Below are 22,017 nucleotides of genomic sequence, written 5' to 3'. Positions count from 1 at the left end.
TCTGGATTCATAAAAGGGTAATTCTGTCCCCATGATCAATCCACCAGCAGAAGTTTCAGCCAGTACCCTTTGTGAGGCTGCTTGTTGCAATGTAGATGTTTGTCTGCTAGGTGCTGAAGAGAGACCAACTCTTTTCACACACCCCACTGATCAGCTACTAGACAGCAGTGACTTTCAGTCATTACTGATTTGGTCCGCAATTGAACTGGTAAGAGGGTCAGGTCTTGAAGTCCCTTCTTGGAGGTTACTCAGGTAAAGCTCCATCAGACCTCACTGGAGGTTTTACCTATGAACTGAGTACGACCTGCAGGAGGTCACCCTTACTTGCTAAGGATTTTGAAAGGGGCAGTGTTTTTCTATTATATAAGTTCATCAGCGGTAACTCCACTGAAGTCAATGGACTTTCAGTGATGTAAAAACAGAGTACATGAAATCAGAATCAGGCCTTAAGATTTTAGGCAGATACTTGGGGTTAAATCATGGCACGCTGAAGTCAGTGGCAAAATTCCCATTGACTTCAGTGGGAACAGTATTTCACCCTAGATGAAGAGAACAAAACAGAACAAAAACACAAAACACATTAGGGAAGGTATAATTTAATAAATAATGACCTTTGGCAGCAGATACACTAAACCACAGGTGACCCATTACTTGGATTCCACAGAAATGATCATGCCCAGGCTTCCAAATTCTAGACTAAGGCCCAAGGGCAGATGTTAGTCACACCAACTCCTCTGGAGTTTCTGGCCGTGCATCACACCAGATTTATGCCAGTGTGTCTCCAGAGAAATCAGTGCATCTGTAGCAGTGTAAAACTAGGATAATGGTGTAGAGAATGCTTCCACACCACAGATATAGGGGTCAAACAAGTGATGATTCCTTCCAATGAATTTTTAACTCCAAGATGTGGAAGATGGTGCCTGAGTTAAACCAAGTTAACTGGCCGGTTTCTCTCAAAGAGAATGTAGGTAGACATTTGTTTTCCTGTAGAAAAAGGGGAGAGGAGGAAAGGAGAAGAATGACGGAGTGGGTTATTGCAGGTACTGCAACCTAAATGTAAACTCCTCACAGCAGGGACGGTGGCATCTTTGTTTTGTACAACACTACACACCCCATTAATAGTAATAATTCATATGCTATCATTGCAACAGAGCTTGGTAAAACTGTTTGAAGCAAAGGCTAGAGGCGCTCCACAAAGACTCTCAGACAGGGTTTGAATACTTATGAACTATAGGCTCATTCAAAGCCTAAAGTAAAAGTGGCCAAAGGATTTTGGACTGGGGACTCACATAATCATCGCTGATTGAGATTCTGGATTGCAACTGTCTCAGGGGCTGCTTTACAACTCTAGCACATTGACTCATCTTACTGCACCAGGCTACAGGAGGCTTTATTTGTGTGCTTGTTGGAAGGCCTATCCTACACTGCTTCTTGGGCCCTATTTAACTTTTCAGAGGTTTCAGGCAACAAAATGGGCATCCAGTCTCTATATGCAATGCCAGTGATGGCAGAGAAAAACACTACAGACCTTTTGAAAAACTGGGGTTTGCGAAATATCTTAAGAGACTGTTTTAGAGTCTATCATCTGGCTTGGCAGGCTGGACAACTTTGGAAGAGCAGAATTCAGACTAATATGGCCCTTTTACAGCCAGATTATCTACAAAACCGCCGGAATCTGTCTTCGCTGCATTCCAGGCTTTGGGAATCAGAGTTCAGACTTCCCTCCGCCAACCAGCATCACAGCAGCTGTCCAGCAATTCTTCTGTGCACTGGTATGGGGAGCTCACAGTGTAATGTAGAGAACAATACTGCTCCAACGTACACCCCACAGCTTCATTTAGCTAGGAATTTTGGTTAGCTGGATTTCGGTGAATTGGGGGGTTTTCAGTGTTATACATTAACCATCAAAAATTCTGTTCAAATAATAATTCACCAAAACCATGCCACCCAGGACTCCCGGTTTCTCACTATGCTGCATTGCAGAGTCACTCAGATCTTAACAGAAGCAAGAGGATAGAACCCAGATCCTCCTCCTCCAAAATCTCAGATCTCTACCATAAGATTTAAAAGTACAATCTCTCTTGGATGCAAGCTTTTGGGTCAAGGACTGTCCTTTTGTTCTCTGTTTGTAACGCACCTAGTACAATGGGGTCCTGACCCATGATGGGATTCTAGGCAATATTTGCAATTCAAAGAAATAATAATAGCTCTTAGCAAGATAAGGCTGATGACACACATTTGAGAAGCTCTGCTTCCATCCAGCAGGGAGTGGTGGTACACATGCATACTAGCCACAGATTACAATATTTAAAGGGATCCCACCATAGCATGGGGGAATGCCTCTCTTTGCAAGTATTTCTGCATGGTCACATACTTCGTATATTTCTCTTCCTCTTTTAATTGCTTTTTAATTCTATGAAAACAGAATTATTTTCCTTAGGAACATTTTACATGTTTCATGCACCCCTAGAAATCCCATTGACTTCAGTGTTAAACATTTGTATGTGCAAGTGTAACCCATACACCTTCTGGGTGTGGTGTTCTGTCCCATCTAGTGGCACCAAGACCACATAGAGAGAGAATTAAATAAGTCAGCTCTATAGGCTTAGCTAACAGCCAGGTGGCTTTTAGCTCATGCAGTAGAGGCTCATGCACTAAGCTCCAGAGGACCTGGTTTGCTGATGACTGGGGGTTTGTCGGCGTGACAACTGGGAAGACTCTGAAACTCCGGACGCACTTCCTTGGCTTTTAGCTCATACTGTAGAGGCTCATGCACTAAGCTCTGCACTAAGAGGTCCCCAGTTCAATCCTGCCCACTGATGACTGGAGTCTGTCAGCGTTACACGGGGAAGATTCCTAGGAATTGAGGGTCTGATCCTATTTCCATTGACAGCAATGGCAAAACTCCCATTGACTTCAACTGCAGCAGGCCTTCAAAATGAGGGAAGACAAATAAAATATACATATTGGCTCATAAAGAGAAGTTGTTCTAAGTAGGTTGTTTCTCCATGAGACATCAACATTTGTTTGTTTTTGTGTGTCAGACTTAGTTACCCCAAAACCTGGAAATTCAGACTTAAAGATTTCCATGGTGGCTACTCAGGTCTGGTCAATCCCACAGTGTTATTATAACATTGATTTGCTGGATTAAAATCCCTTGGTTTGTCCTTTCAAACAGTAGTTTGATTAAAGGCGTCAGTCTGAATGGAATCATTATGACTCTTCCATTGAGATCATACCATCTCCATCAATGGAAGGCCATGAGGCAGTATTACTCAACTCTCATTGGGTCTCGCTGCAGTGAAACTGTTAACAGTTCTTCCATTGAGGTCAAATGAATGGAAGTACATGAGACAGCCCCATTATCTGTGTCACATTGATGAGACAGACTATAATGGCAGCTCTATCTGTCAAAGCATACCAAACAAATCTTTAATCTGTGGATCCCCAATGCTGAGACATTCCAGTGTATTGTGCTAATGCACAGAGAGTTGTGGATCTGTGTATGGAGAATAATTCTCAAAGCATTACAAGTCTTGAAGGACAATAGTAACTGCACTAACCACAGGCAGGGACTGTTTTTTCCTAACTTGCTCTATTGCTTTGAATGATGTGAGGAATCCACCTCCAAGCACTAAAACCACAGGATGAACTAACAGTCTCCTAGATATAATTTTAAAAATCAAAATGCTTTTCAAGCTACAGAAGCTCACTAATGGGTCTGAAACCACAACATTCTTCATTTTTAATTGTTTCTGTTATAAACTAAAATACAGTTGGATGTATTTCCCCCCGCCTCAAAAAAAATTGTAAAACTAAACTGAAAGGGCAAGGAAAATATCTATTACCACTATTATTTCACAGCTTGGAATACCACATCACCATTTTGAAACTCAGGGCAGGTCTAAACTTAAAACTTCTGCTGCTATAACAATGATGGTTAGGGACTGATTTTTTATTTTTTTACAGTACCATGCCACTAAACCCCCTAGCATAGCCTCAGTTTATACCAGCATAAAAGTGCTTTGGCTGGTATAGCTTATTTCACTGAAAAAATTGGTATAAGCCAGGGGTCGGCAACCTTTCAGAAGTGATGTGCCGAGTCTTCATTTATTCACTCTAATTTAAGGTTTTGTGTGCCAGTAATACATTTTAACGTTTTTAGAAGCTCTCTTTCTATAAGTCTATAATATATAACTAAACTATTGTTGTATGTAAAGTAAATAAGGTTTTTAAAATGTTTAAGAAGCTTCATTTAAAATTAAATTAAAATGCAGAGTCCCCTGGACCCATGGCCAGGACCTAGACAGCGTGAGTGCTGCTGAAAATCAGCTTGCGTGCTGCCTTTGGCACCCGTGCCATAGCTTGCCTACCCCTGATATAAGCTATACTTGCAAAAAATACTTTTTTGCTGGTGACACTAGGAAGGTTTGTCTGTATAGCTATGCGTCTACTGCTATACTGGCAAACCTTTTCTTAAAGGCCTTAAAGCCGGGGTCTCAAACACGCAGCCCACGGGCCACATGCATCCCTATTCAAACCCAAGTTAATGGTATCTAGTTTGCATATTAATTCAAGCTCAGCAGTTTCTCATTGGAGTCTTTTTTGAAGCTTTTCTGTTGCAAAATTGCCACCTTAACGTCTGAGTGACCAAAGAGGTTGAAGTGTTCGCCTACTGATTTTTGAATATTATGATTCCTGATGTCAGATTTGTGTCCATTTATTCTTTTGCACAGAGACTGTCCGGTTTGGCCAATGTACATGGCAGAGGGGCATTGCTGGCACATGATGGCATATATCACATTAACTTGGATTTGAATAGAGACTGGGAGTGGCTGGTCATTACACATTAAATCTATTTCCCCATGTTAAGTATCCTCACACCTTCTTGTCAACTATCTAAAATGGGCCATCTTGACTATCACTTTAAAAGTGTTTTTCTCCTGCTGATAATACTCCATCTTAATTAATTAGCCTCTTACAGTTAGTATGGCTACTTCCACCTTTTCATGTGCTCTGTATGTATAAATATCTTCTTACTATGTGTTCCATTCTATGCATCTGATGAAATGGGCTGTAGCCCACGAAAGCTTATGCTCAAATAAATTTGTTAGTCTCTAAGGTGCCACAAGTATTCCTGTTCGTTTTTCAGATACAGACTATCATGGCTGCTACTCTGAAACTGTGTATTTAGAGCTTACCTGAAAAGCTTCTAGTGAAAAGGAAAAACTCATAACTAGAGACTGACAAAGGTGACTTCACATTACTGGGCAAGTCGAATTTTTTCAGTATTTGTGTTTGTGTTTTTACTTTTTCTATCAGTTTAACATTCATGAAAGATGATGGCTTGACAGCACCGGAGACTATTTCAACTGCAGCTTTCACCCTGCCACGGCTCAAACGTGGGCTACAAAGTGTGACAAAGACCCAAGAAGAGAGAGACAAACAAATCATTCAGCAGGAAGTGTAAAATGCTGCTGGATTCACTCCATTAATGTAAATAGCTCTTTCTGCAACCTCCATTTTTATGATTCTTTATTTTGATGTAAATAATTTTCAGCAATAAATGAGGGGGCACTAAATTCACTTGGGGTGGAAGGAACTTTGGACTAAAATGAGCAATGTCCCTCAAAACAGGTAACTTTGAGAGGTGTGATTTAGAGCATAAATTGGGTCCTACTCAGGTGGCAGCAGTAAACACTGCCTCACAAACATCTCTCAGCTCTGTTGTGAGGGAGCACCTATAGGGGTGAAAGAACACTTCAGTCTCTGTGCTTCATTCATTCTTTGGTCTTAAATGAAAGGTAAATTAGGAAGTGCCAATCACAAAGGTGTTTTTCTTTAAGTTGTGGACACCTGTTCACTAGGAACTCCTCCATTACCAATGAGTTTCATATATGTCATTAGGCAGACAACATATTGGAACAACTTTTTGTCACTATTAGGGGAAATCGAAAATATTCCATCAAAATTGTTTTGGGATAGAAAATTGGGTTTTCAGTTAAACAACATTGTTTTGGGGAAAGTGTCTGCCTGCAACAGAAAATTTAGATTTTTCATAGAAAAAAGAAACACCCAAAACCAGGGAGATCAGGTGAGCCTGGCCAATACGGAGTGGGATCTGGAGTTAAGCGAACTACAACTCCAATGGGCACTGCAATAGCATTTCCAAATAGAAATATTTTGGTTTCGGTCAATTTTTTTTCATTTTGCAAATTTCTGCTGGGGGAGGGAGGAATATTTTTCAACCAGCTGTAGTCACTAGAAATCTAAGGTGGATTGTAACCAGTAACTGGAGCTAAAGGGTTCCATATCTTCTATTAGCAGTATCCTGAGCCTTTCAGTCTCCTCTACTTGGCCAACTTAATTTTAGAATAAATTGGCCTTAATTCAGGAGCTGATTTTTAGAGGCATTGGACTCCTGCCATTGACTCCCAGCTGAAGTTGTGAATGACTCTTCTGAATATCTTGCCCTTTATCTCTTAAACAATAAAAACTATATTTGCAGTATATAAAATCCAGGTCTATATGCTTAATGGGAGGACTATTATCCTGTCAAGTCATTCTGTGAGTTAACGTCTTTATGAATTAGCTTTTTTCAACCTACCAAATGCTGTGGAATAGACCATTATAAATTACATCATTGTCATTTGAATTGCCTTGCAGTAAACATAACTCGTCACCTTCTGGTGAGTTGTCTAACTAAGAGTCAAGGACAGAGTTTTCACTAGCTTATAGCTATTGCATACCAAGTTTTGTTTTGTTTTCAAGTAACCGCACTCTGTAGGTCAAATTCAAAGATGATGTAATCTGTTGTAACTCCATTAGTTTCAATGATGTGGCAACTGCTTACATCGTCTCTGAATTTGGTCCTGTAGTTGCAGCAAAAGAAATTACACCACCAATTAATTTAATTTTCCTTCATCTTGGACATGGTTGGACACTTGCTTCATTAGTTTGTGATGCACTCCTGTTCCTATGGGTTTGCTGCATTGCTTCAATGGAGAGAAGGGGCTCGTCAGGGATTTCTCTTTTTTAGTTCTATGTATCTATAGGCAGCAATATACAGCATAGGCCAAATTCAGTTCTGGCATAAGCAGGTGCAACTACACTAATTTCAAAGGAGCTGCACTTGCTTATATCAGGTTTTAATTATGCCCGATATATTTGCTGTCTGCAGTGCTACATGTACATTGATGAGTTCCCCCACCCCACCCAATCAGTCTGACTAGCATGGGAGGAGAAAGATTAAATGGTACCTGGATTCAGCAAGATTTCAACTTCTCATCTTCTGCCATGACGCTTCCTCCCATGTCACCTCTCTGTGCCTCCGTTTCCCCATCTGTAGCATGGGAATGAGGCTATTTACTCTCCTTAGTCATGTGTTTTAAGATCCATGCCTAAAAAGTTCTGTATAATACTTAGCCCTAAATATTATTTTTATTCCAATTCCCCAATACCTTATATTAAGGGTCCATTTATAAATCGTTTATAAAGGGTTAAGAAATGATTAATTGATGTTTTAACAAATGGTCAGTCAATTGTTACAGAGGCCAACAGATCAATAGATGTTTGTAGCTATCTATAATACATAACTTTTCATGCCTTTAATATGCCTATGATATTCATTAATTATTAATCTTTTATAAACTATTCATAAACGCACCCTCGATACCAAGCGTGAATGACTCAAGATTTCTTACTGACTCACCATAGTATCAGGCATCCCTTAGACATAGGGATTCTGCCTTAACCTGTCCTCTGCCCATCTGCAACAGCTGTTGCCACTTTACAGAACTGGCTTTTCATTATTCATTTATGAGGATTTCATAAATTAAACGCTAACAAAAAAAAGAGATGGGCTGTTACTGATGGGATACTCCTGGTGTGTGTCTTTTAGGCCTGGATCCACAAAGGTACTTGGGGGCACCTAAGTCCTGTTTTTAGGCATCATGGTGATCCACAAAACACCTCCTCAGCTGCCACCTAAGTTCCTGCAACTGGACAATTTTGCTCTTCTATAAAACCCTGTCACTCCACAGTGCCTAAGACACATCCTCTTCTGTTTTGAACTTACAGGACTAGCAACTAGCCTCTCCCTCAATTTAAGACTGCATCATGTCATTTTCAATGATGCATTGGCAGATGGATGGATCTAGACAAGTTTTTCCACCTCTAAGTTCTACAATTTCACCTATCTTGTGCTTACTTTATCTCTTTCCTATTAAACTTACTTACATGAACATTAACTTGGGATGAATCTTTCGTCAAGTTTAAATCGAAGCTTAAAACTCATCTATCTTTGCTCTATCACCTAGGACATCAGGGCTGTATAGGAGGAGGGCAGAAGATAGTCATAACAGACACATAAGCCAGTACATTACAGGGTTACCTCTACATTATCTCAATACCAGTAAGAGATGACGAGTGGGGAGGTGAGGTCTTTTCTATATCTGTGTGATAACTGACTTTTAACTCTGGTATAAGAAAAAAGAGCATAGCTTGGTGCAGTTTTAGCCCAATGGGAAGTTGATAAGCACAAGAAGGGCTAGAGGTGGATCTATGAAGACAACCTCCATCCTGCTATTGTAATCAGCATCACAACGGTACAGCTGTGAGTGTTGTAGTAAACCACAGCACTCCAAGCACCAGGCTCCTGGGTTCCTCTGAAAAGTGCATAATTGTAGCCCACTGGTGTGTTACAGGGCCCAATCTGTGCCTGAGCTGCAGTATATAGGATTTGTTACAGCCCCTAACACAAGTACTCCTGGTATTGTTTTTTTTTATGGTGCTTTAGCATCTCATGTTTTAGGCCAGGGGTAGGCAACCTATGGCACATGTGCTGAAGGCGGCACGCAAGCTGATTTTCAGTGGCACTCACACTGCCTGGGGCCTGGGTCTGAGAGCTCTGCATTTTAATTTAATTTTAAATGAAGTTTCTTAAACATTTTAAAAACCTTATTTACTTTACATACAACAATAGTTTAGTTATATATTATAGACTTACAGAAAGAGACCTTCTAAAAACATTAAAATATATTACCGGCACGCGGAAACCTTACATTAGAGTGAATAAATGAAGATTCGGCACACCACTTCTGAAAGGTTGCCGACCCCTGTTTTAGGCTCTGGAGGTCCCTAGTTCAAACCTCAGTGTGTCAGACAAGATAGCAGCCATCACATAAATACCAACGATACAAGACATAAACAGATTAAGAATAGTTTCAAAATCAACCAGGGGGGCTGTCCAGCAGAGTGTGTACCAAGCTAACTGTGCCCCCTGGGTTTCTCAGGCCCAGTACCTGGGGTAACCTTTCTAGTCCATCCTTCTCTCAGAGAGCATTGAAAACTGGCATGTACGTCCATCCTGCCATCTGCTGTCATGTCACCCACATGAGGCAGTTGCCTCATGCCCCCTGCTTGCTGTTGCTACTATTATATCTGGTCCCTAACAGCAACAGCCTGCTTTTCAGGGCCAGCTTCCCAGCCTTCCCTTCACAGACAGCTCCTACCGGTTGCTCACAGTCAGACACATACACCCAAGCCCCCCTGCGTGACAGTCACTTCATTTTCTAGTTCACCAGGCATCATGGAGCCCTCTACAGGCCAGATTCTGAAATGGCTCCCTTTTCCTCCCAGAATGGACTAAGGCCCAATCCAGCTCAGTCTGGAGAGGGTAACCAAGTAATGAGACATCAGGTTCCTAACACTATGAACTTGGGCCCAGATAAGGGTTACCACTGTTCAAATGCGAAAAACATGGCACCCCACCCCCTCCACCCACACACACACAAGGCAAGCCTGCCACAACCTCAACTCCCAACCACAGGCCAACTCTGCAATACCTTTCCCGCCTCCCACCTTCAACAGCCACTTATAGTATCTAGAGAGATAACACATATAAGATTGATGACATCGTTTTCTTACTTAAGCTGTGGAAGTGGGAACACTGCAGCATCTTTAGCTGGGCACAGAAACTTTTAACATTAGATATCCCAATGTATATCGTGATAACAATGCAAATCTTTAGACCCACGTGAAAAAAAAAAGGCAGATTAAATTATTTTTCTGGCAACTGGCATATACATAAAAAAACCCAGCCAGGCTGGTCAAATACCAGCTAGGTGGTAACCCTAGCCCAGATCCACAGAGGTACTTAGCCACCTAAACCCCAGTTTTAGGCCCCGTCCTAGTTTTAGGCTCCACTGTGATCCACAAAACTCCTACTCAGCTGCCACCTAACTGTGGTGCCCAAACTTACTAGACACCTTAACTTTCAGGGTAATGGAGGGAGAAGGGATTTGAATAAGGATCTCTCACATTAATTAATAAGTCATTGGATCAGGGGGACTGGACTCTGGATCTCCCACCTCTCTAGTGGGTGCGCTAACCACCAGGCTATAGAGTCATTCTTTCTTTGGCCCAGTTATTCTATAATTATTAAGGATTCAATTTAGTCACAGAGGTCACAGATTCCATGACTTTACCAGACCTCTGTGACTTTTTCGGCTTTTGCTGTTAGTGGGTACAGCTGGGGAAGGAGAAAAGGGTTGTGCCCTCGCCCATGGTGGTGGGGCTCGGGCTATCAGTCCCTGCCCCAGTTATTTTTAGTAAGAGTTGCAGATAGGTCATAGGCTCCAGTAAATTTTTGTTTGTTGTTCAAGACCTGTCTGTGACTTTTACTAAAAATAACCATGACAATATCTTAACCTTAATAATTATTTATCTGCAGTGGAACAGTTTCAACAGGAAAGACTGAGGGAGCCACACATCAGAATTTCCCATAGCTCAGTAGTTAGAGCACTCTGCTGGGAGCTGGCAACTGCTGTTCACAATCCTTTCTTTCCCTAAGGCAAAGGGGGGAATTGAACTGAGGTGCTCATCCTGAGCAGGTGTTCTAACCACTGGGTTAAAAGTTATAAGGAAGGCACTGCTGCTGCCTGAGGCCATTTTGTGTGGCGTGAGCCAGGCACCTAACTCAGCTTCACAAGAAAGGACTTAGGTGCCTAAGCCACTTGACTGCAGGAGAAGTGTGCCTGGCTGTGGTCACAAGTCAATTGTTTTCTCAGGCCAAAAGGCTGCTGGAAATGTATAAGAACCACAGGACTCGATCCTTCTGCATCTCAAATCTGCTTTGGGTTTCAAGAGGGGGAAACCTTAAGCCACAAGGCTTGAGATCCCCAGTCACTGACTGGAGTCACCCTGAACATGGACATTGGACTATAACCTCTGGACTATTGCAGAGATAGGCACCTCTCATTGGCTAACTTGGGCAAGGAGCCAACCAGCATGCTGGGTTCGTGGATCACACTGTAAGGCACCCTATCACTCCCCTTTCATTGCCAAGTTGCTTAGAGGCCTAACTCAGGATTTGTGTTTTTGCAGTGTTTGCAGAGTTTTTGCAGTGATTTTCCATTGCGGTTAGACATTGCAGTGCTTTAGTCCCTTTGTGGATTCTGGTGTCTTTGGGAAGGGGAAGGAGGAGCAGGCCCTTGGAGTCTTCTGATCCACAAAACTCCAGAGAAATGGGAAGACCTGGCCAGCAGCAGCATTTAACAAAAATCCCTGCTGCATCAGCCTCCACTGGCACAGCCAATGATTTAGTATTGTTTCCCATAGTTCATTGAAATGGATTTTCTTTCCTCACAGCACTGTCGCCTTTGCTACTGTAATACCAGGATTGTTCACAACACAGGGTAATAATCTCTTCTTAAATAAGAAATATTTCCCTTTAGCTGAGAGGCTTATATAACTACAAAGATTCATGTCGGGTAACAATTAGAACGAAAGGTTTATGAGTTTAGGCCCATATTTTTAGGGTGACCAGATGTCCCAATTTTAGGGGTTTTTTTCTTATATAGGCTCCTATTGCCCCCCACCCCTGTCCTGACTTTTCACATCTGCTGTCTGGTCACCCTAGCATTGCTCCACTCAGTTTCATTTTCAAAAGAAAGTTAGGCATATAGGTAGAGGTGGATTATTGTTTTGTGGGGCCCTGGGCCAGAGCAAGTGTGGACCCCTCCCCACCCCTTCTGCCTGCAGTTGTCCCACACTCAGCACTCCTGCTGGGGAGCAGGGCAAGTCCCTGCACACCAACCCCACTCCCTGACAGAAGTGCTGGGTGGGCGGAGCAGGTCAGGGGCACCCATTTTTCCAGGGCCCCCCAATAGGCCGGGGCCCCCGGGCACAGGCCCCGTTGGCCCAGTGGCTAATCAGCTACTGCATATAGGAGCCAAAATCCAATTGGGATTTAAGGTCCTACGTGCCTATCCCTTTTGAAAATGAGATTTAGGCTCCTAAATCAGTTAGGCATTGCAATGATGAGCACAGAAATGCCTAAATGTCTTTAAAACTCTGGGCCATTTTCATTAGGCATTAATCAATGCCCTCAAACGGCAAAATGCCTGTTATATCACAATAAGATTCTTACACCATAAGACATGAACCAGTCTAATTTCTTTCTTTGATGGGGTTATTGGCCAAGGGGGAAAGTAGTGGATGTGATATATTTTGATTTTAGTAAGGCCTTTACTGTCCCACATGAAATTCTCATATGCAAACTAGGGAAATGCAGACTAGATGAAAATACTATAAAGTAGGTGCACAGATGGTTGAATTGGTCTGAAATCAACAAGATAAAATTCCATAAAGACCAGTGCAAAGTACTACAATTTGGAAGGAAAAATCAAATGCACAACCAGAAAATGAGGAATAACTGGCTGGGGAATAGTACAGCAGAAAAAGATCTGGGGGTTATAGTGGATTACAAATTGAATATGAGCCAACAATGTGATGCAGTTCCAAAAAAGGATAACATCATTCTGAAGTGTATTAACAGAAACATATGTAAGATTCAAGAGGTAATGTTCTGCTCTACTCAGCACTGATGAGGCCTCAGCTGGAGTACTGTGTCCAGTTTCAGGCGTCACACTAACAAACATGGACAAATTGGAAAGAGTGCAAAGGCAAACAACAAATATTATAAAAAGATTTAGAAAACATGACGTCTGAGGAAAGATTAAAAAATCGTGGCATGTTTAATCTTGGGAAAAGATTGGGGGGGGGGGACCTGATAACAGTCTTCAAATATGTTAAGGGCTCTTCTAAAGAGAACTGTGATGAGTTGTTCTCCATGTCTACTGAAGGTAGGACAATCAGCTTAATCCGCAGCAAGGAAGATTTAGGTTAGATATTAGGAAAACCTTTCTAACTATAAGGCTAGTTAAGCACTGGGACAGGTTACCAAGGGAGGTTGTGGAATTCCCATCACTGGAGGTTTTTAAGAACAGGTTGGACAAACATCTGCCAGGGATGGTCTAGGTCAGGGTTTCTCAACCCTTGATTCATCGCCAGAATGTTTCAAAGGGTCGCGTGGCAGCTCCTATGGCTCCTGTCCCATGGGGCTGGCTGGGTTCACCTCTCTGCTCCAAGCATTGCAACCTCTGGGGTCCCAGAACCACACAGGTTTGACCTAATCTTCATGATGACAGGAGTCCAAATAAGCCAAATTTGAGTGAGTGGCACTGGAAACCCATGAGCTAGGTCACAACTCCACTCACGCAAATTTGGTCCAGTCAGGGGGGAGGGGCCAAAGCTGAGCAGTGCTGCAACCCCAGAGGGCGCAATGCCCCGAGTAGAGAGCCAAGCCCAGCCAACTCCACAGCATAGGAGCTGCAGGAGCCACCACTGTGGGTGAGTGCCAAAGAGGCAGGATCCAGCTGAAACCACCCCAGGGCAGGACTGTAACCGGGGTAGGGCAAGCAGGCCAGCCACCCAGGGCACAAAGCCACAGGGGCAGCTCGGGCCAGCCCCACATGGCAGGGCTCGGGGAGGGAACGCCATCCATCCCCACCCCCTGACTCACCTCAACGAGTCTGGGTTGGGGGGGGCAACCAAAATATCTAGGGGGGCATGTGACCCCACATGCTTCTCCCCCTCATATGTTGCCTCTGGTAGGGGGTGCACATATGCTTACTCATCCCAGGCGCTAAAATGCCTAGTTACAGCTCTGCCCCAGGGCCTCCACCCCCAGATTATTTACTGGGTCGCAACAGGCCATAAACATTTACAAATGGGTCCTGAGCCCAAAAAGATTGAGAACCGCCGCTCTGGGTATACTTGGTTCTACTTCAACGCAGGGGGCTGGACTAGATGACCTTTTGAGGTCCCTTCCCTTTCTATGGCTCCATGATAAATTTAAGTACCTGAGAGGATGTACATTTTTGAAATAAAGCAGACTATCACACCTTATCCATAACTCTCAAGTGTAGTGAGCACACTGCAAGGGATTTATTATCACTTGTCAAGTCCTAAAGTTACCTCCAGTTCCACACAAATTTGATGTCTCCTCATTTTTATTGCTGAACATTGTTTAAATCGCAAATAACCATGTTGTTGAGGTGACAGAAGACTCCTTTACACCAAAGGAATAGTTCCCACAGCATTTGAAAGTTTCCTGTATGATTCATTTCTTTGTGGCCCTCCTATTTGGTCTTTGTCACATGTTCTGCCCCACACTTGGGCCTTGGTAGGCAGTGGCTGATTATCCAATGAGCCAACGGGGCCCGTGCCCAGGGGCCCTGGCCAACTGGGGGGCCCCAGCAGAAATCCACCGCAGAGCAGCGGAAGCCCAGAGCCCTGACAGAATCAGTGGGGCGGACAGGGGCAGCCCCAATGCTCTGACCCGGGACCCCGGTAGAAGCGCTGGACAGGGTGGGATGGGAGAAGCCCCAGTGCCCAACCCCAGCAGAAGTGGTGAGCGAAACAGGGCAGGTGGGCAAAGCCCCCCCGCTTCAACCCTAGTCCCCAGCAGAAGCACCAGGGCGGGAAAAGCCCCAGCACCCCGACCCTAGTCCCCCACAGAAGCGCAGGGCAACAGGGGAATCCCCAGCACCCGGACCCCGCTGTGGCCCTAGGACTGGAAGAGCTCTTATTCCCTGCCACGGCCTCAGGGCTGGAGGGGCTCTCACTTCCTGCTATGGCCCTGGGACTGTGGCAGGCGGACAGAGCTTCTCCAGTCTTGGGGCCACAGGAGGGGGCAGAAAAGAGCAAATGGGCTGTGGGCCACAGTGGGGGTGGGGGTGGGGGTGGAATGGGGTGAGACCATGGATGGAACAGAGGCAGGGCCACGGGGGAAGGGTCAGAATGAGGAGGGGCTGTGGACAGGGCTGCAGGCGGAAGGGGAGGAACAGGAGCAGGACCACAGGCAGAAGGGGTGGAGAGGGACCCCCACTTGCTCTGGCCCAGGGCCCCAGGAAACCTTAATTCACCTCTGTTGGTAGGTTGAGAGGTAAGGTTTTGTCTACAGTGTAAAATAAAACAGTCACTCACAATGGTGGTTAGCAATGGTTTCAGCTGAAATTGCTGAATGCAGCACATACAGCACAGGACAGACCTTCAGCCGCATTTCATTTAATGCTGTTAAATCCTGCTCCAACAAAATAAATGAATGACATCAGTTGGTAGTAAATGATTATCTAGTGGTTAATTTCCTGTTTATGACCTGAACATTTTTTATAAGTGAGGTTTTTCCTTTTCAAGATAATTGATGTTTCTTACTCTGAGGAAGACGCACGAGTTTTATCTTTCCAATGTTAAAAATGTATTCAATTAATCTAGCAGTATTTAGTATTTAATTAAAATATGTTCGGAGAATTAGAAGGTTTTCTTTTGTGAGAACCTTGAAAGACAGCAAGGAATATAGTTTCTTGATCACAGATATCCCTTTCACTGATCCAGTGAAATCCATTTTGATTTGGCTGAGTTGCAAGGGCTTAAAAGATGTACTTTGTGCACTGGCTTTTATGGTATGACGTACGGTAGAAACTCAGAGTTATGAACACCACAGTTACAAACTGACTGGTCAACCACACACCTTGTTTGGAACCAGAAGTATACAATCAGGCTGCAGAGACAAGAAAAAAATAAATAAAAATAAATTTAAAAAAGGCAAATACTGTACAGCACAGTACTGTGATAAATGTAAACTACTAAAAAAATAAAGTTAAAAAAAATTAACAAGATAAGGAAGATTTCTCTGCTTGTCTCATTTAAATTAAGACGTTAAAAGCCGCAGTTTTCTTCTGCAGTAAGTTCCAAAGCTGTATTCAGTCAATGTTCAGTTGTAAACTTTTGAATGAACAACCAGAACGTTTTGTTCAAAGCTACAAACATTTCAGAGTTCCGAACAGGCTCCATTCCCGAGGTGTTTGTAACTCTGAGGTTCTAATGTACTAATGATCCCCCACTGTTCCATTTGGCTTCAAATGGCTGGGTAAGAGAACTGAGTGATCTCCTAGCTGGCAAACACAGCAACAGTGATGTAAACAAAGCAAGGTGGCATAAGATCAGACACACCTATTAGGACACAACAGTTCATCTACCTAAAGCACTGACTTAGAGGTGAAAGCTTCTATATCCTATTATGAAGCCTCCGATCTATCTCATCCTCCCAGGTCTGATTTTATATAATTTCCAGAATGGGTAACTTTGTTACCATGGCACATTCACTGGATTTTCTCCAAGTTCCCCATGACAAACAGAAAGCCTCTCTATTTTTCAAGGATATCTTAAATTAAACACAGGGAGCATAACATGTCATATGGAAAGGGGCAATAAGGAAAGAAACAAGAAAAAAAATGGAAAGTCAGTTTGAAGTAACATGTAATCATCAAAAGAACTATGACACCATTTACCTTGGGAGATCCTATCAACCAGTTGCAGGCAGTCACAGAGGGCCCTCAGTATCTTGCAGGATAGCCCTCCAAACATATGCAGGGTCCCAATTCTGCAAACACATGTGCATATACAAGCCTTCACATTTTGCAGCATCGGAGCCGATGTGAGGAGATTTTATGAACATGAGTCACACTTGCAATTTTAGCTTATATACACCATGCAGGACCAGATCCTTACCTGGTGTAAATCAGCATACTAACATGCACCAGCTGAGAATGGTTCAAACTATCTGGGGAAAAGAACTGTGTATGATATGAATGGAAGCGATTGCAACAATTAAGCCAAAACCTTCTATTATATCCCAGTTCAACCAAAAAATGCAACTAGCTACAGCATGAATGTAAAGGTTCTAAGGTGAATTGGTTAGAACTGTACATGAGAATCCAAACACTGACCCAACTCAAATACTGGGTATTAACTATTACTATTTTAAGAAACAGCTTCTTCTGTAAAGATATTTAAGGTATTTCTTTAAAGTGCAATTTTAAGAAATAAAAAGATCTTTCCTTTTGCTCAGCATTTTATTTTATAATAAATATACAATGCTCTACCAGAGAGGGGGTGGGGGGGAATCACCCCATATGCCAGCATTATATTTCTGTAATTGAAAGAAAAATCCACTGTGGTTTCCTATTTTAAAATAGCAGAAGCTCTAATGCAATTCACCTGTTAATTTGACATTCACAGAAGATGAATATTCATACTCAGTCATGAGTAAGGTTGTTTTCCATTATCTATAAATCTTTGATTTTAAGAGGACACTGCAAGGTCAAACTGGATCCAAAATGTAGATTTTGTAACAAATCTTTTACAAAGTCTGAGACCAAAAAAAAGAGTTTAATGGATTTTTTTTAAAATTCAGATGATAGTTCAAATGCCTTAAAATTCAATGCCAACAATGCAAACTATGCAGCATTGTGTCAGCGAACAAGAACATGAAATGAAATTGAATAGAAAAAGCATGAAACTAAAAAGGATGTTTTCATTGTTCAAGCTAAGAGAAAAAAAATAAAAAAGGAAACTAACAAAAGTGAATAGTAAATTAGAATTTTAATTTTTTTCTGCACATAAATTAGATGAATAAAACTACCAGAGTGATAGTGTTAGTCTATAGTGCTGATTAACACAGGTAAAGATATTTTTATGATTTTTTTTTTAAATAGGAGGCTAGATCACTCTCTCCCCAAAAGAATCTCTCTGGGTAGGCAGGGGGAGGAGCAGGCAGGCAGAGAGATTGAAAATTCAGAGGTTAAGTTGCAGTAACATCTCAAGCTTTGGGGGGCGGGGAAGAGGTGGGACGGGAGAAGAGGAAGAGTGGAGGTGGGGAGATGCAGAGCTTGCAGGGAACAAGACTTTTAAACTCCAGGTTATTTCAGGCAGAACTATGGTCCCTAGCCTGTCACCTTCTCTGCCAGCCTGATTTCTGCCCAAGCCATGCTGTTCTTGGCTGGGTCCTCCTGTGGTTGAAAGGTAGCAGCCATAAAAGGAATGGATGGATCTTGGGACTGTATTAACTACCTATTGGCATGGGTGGTGGGTATAGTGGGCCAGGTGAGGCTAAGCCTCCCCAAAGAGCCAGGTCACGGGTCCACCCTGAGCCCCTCTTCTCCCCCGCCCCCCAGCTTCCCACTCTTCCCCTGTGGCCCCGCCCACAGTGCTCCTCTTCCCACCATCCCTCAGCCTCTACCCCAAAGCTGGCAGCGCCTAGAGCAGGCAGGCTGAGGTGGCTGGGGCTGGAGGGCCAGGACTTGGGGCGGCTGGTACTTGGGCCAGCCAGCGGGCCAGGGCTTCTCTGGCCATGGGGGTGGGGACTCGGGGCTCTGGCAGGAAAGGGGTGTGGAATTGGAGGGGCCTCAGGCAGAAGGGGCGGGGCCAGGGGCTAGCCTCCCCAAACGGGGGAGTTCACGTGCCGCCTGTGCCTACTGGATCTCCGTAACTGACTGAGCACAACAGGCCTGATCCCCAGCTCTGTCCCCAGCATTTCAGCAGGGAGCCTCAGAGGCCCAGGGAAAGACAGCCTGTGTGAAAGAAAAGATGCCAGAGGGCAGGAGCACCCTCCATGCTTTCATTGGCTACAGAAATCCCAGAGGCAATAATCCTGTGTATAATCTGCAGCCTGGCAGAACCCCTTTATAATAAAAGAGACAAAGATGTTTGAAGTAAAGTATATGCCACATAATATGAGGGAGGGGGAGAGAAAATCCGGTCTTACAATGTATATTTTCTATATACTGGTTAGTGGTGTTGTTTCAGGTTGCAGTTTGTGACAGCAAGGTTCTGCCTCTCTGACAACAGCAAAGGTGATAATTAGTTCTTTACATTTTGGTTTGTACGACTTATTTCATGCAACCAGCGTGACGCAGAGAAATTCACCACTCACAAGAGTCCGTTCATCACTCTGCGTACAAACTTTTTTTCATTAATATGTTTACAAAACTGTCACTGTGCTAATTCAGTAAGAGGAGTGACTGTCAGAGGGATTAGACAAACCACTTATCTCCTCCTGCTGCTGCTGCCACTCAGCTCTTTGTTATTTGTCCAGGTGGGTAGGAAACTTCAGATCCATTACAATACCACTCCTGTAGTGGCTAAGGGAATGATTGTGTTGATTTTAATCAATGACAACATTAACTGCATACTTTAAACAAACACAAAACAATGGAAGTCCAAAATCTTTCAGTTTATTCGCTACTATTAAAAGGCAAATTACTATTTTACTTCAAGAGATGACAGATCAGACCCAAAGAACAAGCTGTGTGAAATGAAGGAAGTGATAAAGATATCACAGTGCAGAGATGTATTTTGGAAAGCACAAGCGACTCTAAAACCTCACAATTTGAGAAGAAAATACTCATCTTCAGAGTATAGCTTGTCCCAGATGTGTACCACCCATTTCCACCCTTTTCTGTTTTAAAGTATCTGGAAGTGATTCTGATCTCAAACCAAATTAATATTGTAATTTTGTTTACTTGCGTGAAGTTACTCTTGTTTACACTGAGGCACAGTGTAGGCTAGCGGATAGAGCACTAGACCCTCCTGGAATATAACATTGTGGCAGTTATCACCAGATGGTGCTGTTACACTGGAAGATGATCTTGTAAGATTCTGTGTGCGAGTAAATGTTCAGTCTTGGGAAGACGTGTGTGTGATGTTAGTTTTGTTATGCAAGGTTCTGGCTAGGGGGAGCTGTGTGAGCAGCCTGAGCATTTTCTCTCTCCCTTGGGCTCTGCTTGAAGTCAATATTTGAAGCAGAGTTGCTCCCTGGAAACTGGGCCATGGTTTTGGCTGAAATTCCTGAAAAAGAGGATTGCTCTGCTGTTTGTGACCATCACTGCTCCAGGACTGGAATATATATGTATATAAAACACTTAAGGCTTATCTACACAGACACACTCAGGAGACCTGAGTTCTATTCCTGGCTCTTCCAGCAGCCTGCTGGGTGACATTGGGCAAGTTACTTTCCCCACTGTCTCTCACTTTCCTCTCTCTGTAAAATGGGTTGATACTGCCCTCCTTTGTAAAGTGTTTTGAGCTGTATGGATGTAAAGCACTATGTAAGAGCTAAGTATTACTTATATTATTGCTGATAAGACAGGTGAATTAGGCCCTTGGGACCAAATACTTCTCACACAAGTGCATTTTCCTTTGGCTTCAATAGGAGTTTTATCAATATAGATCAGACCAAAATTTAGCCTTCTGTCTTAGGGCACGTCTTCACTAGCAATGCTAAAGCACTGTCGCGGCAGCGCTTTAGTGTTGCTAGTGTAGTCATGGCAGATCACTAGGAGAGAGCTCTCCCAGTGCTCTTAAAAAAAAAAAGAAAAAAACACCTCTGCAAGGGGCATGGCTCCCAGCGCTGGGGCACTGTCTACACTGGTGCCTTACAGCGCTGAAACTTGCTGCGCTCAGGTGGGGTGTTTTTTCACACTCCATGAGTGAGAAAGTTGCAGCGCTGTAAAGTGACAGTGTAGACAAGGCCTTAGTAACGTTTTTCACTGCTGACAAAGCTTGAAGTGGGCAACACAGGAGTTTAAGGAACACGTAAACCAGCATAATCCAAATCCTAGAATGCTAAAAAAGACCCACAAATTTGCAAGAGACAGAAATGTTTAAAGTGTGCCCAGTAGATTTCAAACACCTATTAATGCTTTTAACTTCTGTACATTGTTATTATAGGCAAGTGGGGTTCTACCTTCCTCAAAGTGTAGTCAGTAAGCCAAGTGTTTTCAAGTAATGCCAGAGAACTGACATTCAGAGAGACATGACAGCTTCTGATGGGAGCTAAGATCAGGCCTACTCAGTCAAAGGGGCAAGGAGTGTCATAGCCAGGGGAAGAAGTGTTACAGAAGGGCTTTGGGTGGGGGGCAAAGCTGTCCTTACCCATTCGCAAAGCACACAGCTGTGTACTGCTCCAGCCCCTACTCCGCCTCTTCCCCATAGCCCCCGCCACCTGCTCCGCCCCTGCCCCACCCCAGCTCGGCCCCAGCCCCACCCCCACTCCACCCCTTCCCCTGAGGACTGCAGCAGGGGTCGAGCCTGCACTCACAGGGCGGCAAGTGGAGCGACCCGGTGAGTGCTGGGGGGCGGTTCCCCCCCAACCCCCCAAGCTCCAAGGCTGGGAGCCAGGGGAGCAGAGTGGAGCGGGCTGGGACCAGGTCACTCCACTTCCCGCCACCCCGTGAGTGTGGGGTCAGGCCCGCCTGCAATCACTGAACGGCAGGAAGTGGAGTGACCCGGCCCCAATCCGCTCCGCTCCGCTGGTTCGTGCTGGTGGGTGGTTTCCCCCCTACCCCCCAAGCCTGCTCCTGCCCTCCCCCCCCCCCCCCCGCAGAGGCCTGGGGCCAGCCCCTCCTCCCCGCATGGAGGCCTGGGGCCACACAAACACACACCCCTGTGGCAGGGGCTGCATAGGGCACCAAAATGGCTAGGGACGGCCCTGGGGGCAGGGATAAGGCACAGGGGAATTTCCAAGTACTGCCCAACAAACAAACAAAAACTGAAAACCAATCCGGCAGCCTAGACATAGACAGGAGGATCTATATGTGGAGAAAAGGGTCAGAAAGAAGCGTTCTCACAACAGCAGGTATTAGGAATATTCCATAGCTTTTCCCATCAAACTAGATGGCAAAGCTATAGGACACCAATGGTACACCACTGCTGTGGCCAGCACCACGTATTTTAAAATCAAATTTATTTGCCAGCTTCCAGGGAAGAAGGATTGAATGGAGAAACCATCATCCAACATGCTGGTTCACTGAAACATATGTTTTGCAATCCACT

Source organism: Mauremys mutica, chromosome 1, assembly GCF_020497125.1.
Source record: "Mauremys mutica isolate MM-2020 ecotype Southern chromosome 1, ASM2049712v1, whole genome shotgun sequence".
Taxonomy (NCBI): Eukaryota; Metazoa; Chordata; order Testudines; family Geoemydidae; genus Mauremys; species Mauremys mutica.
This window is presented reverse-complemented; position numbering follows the sequence as displayed.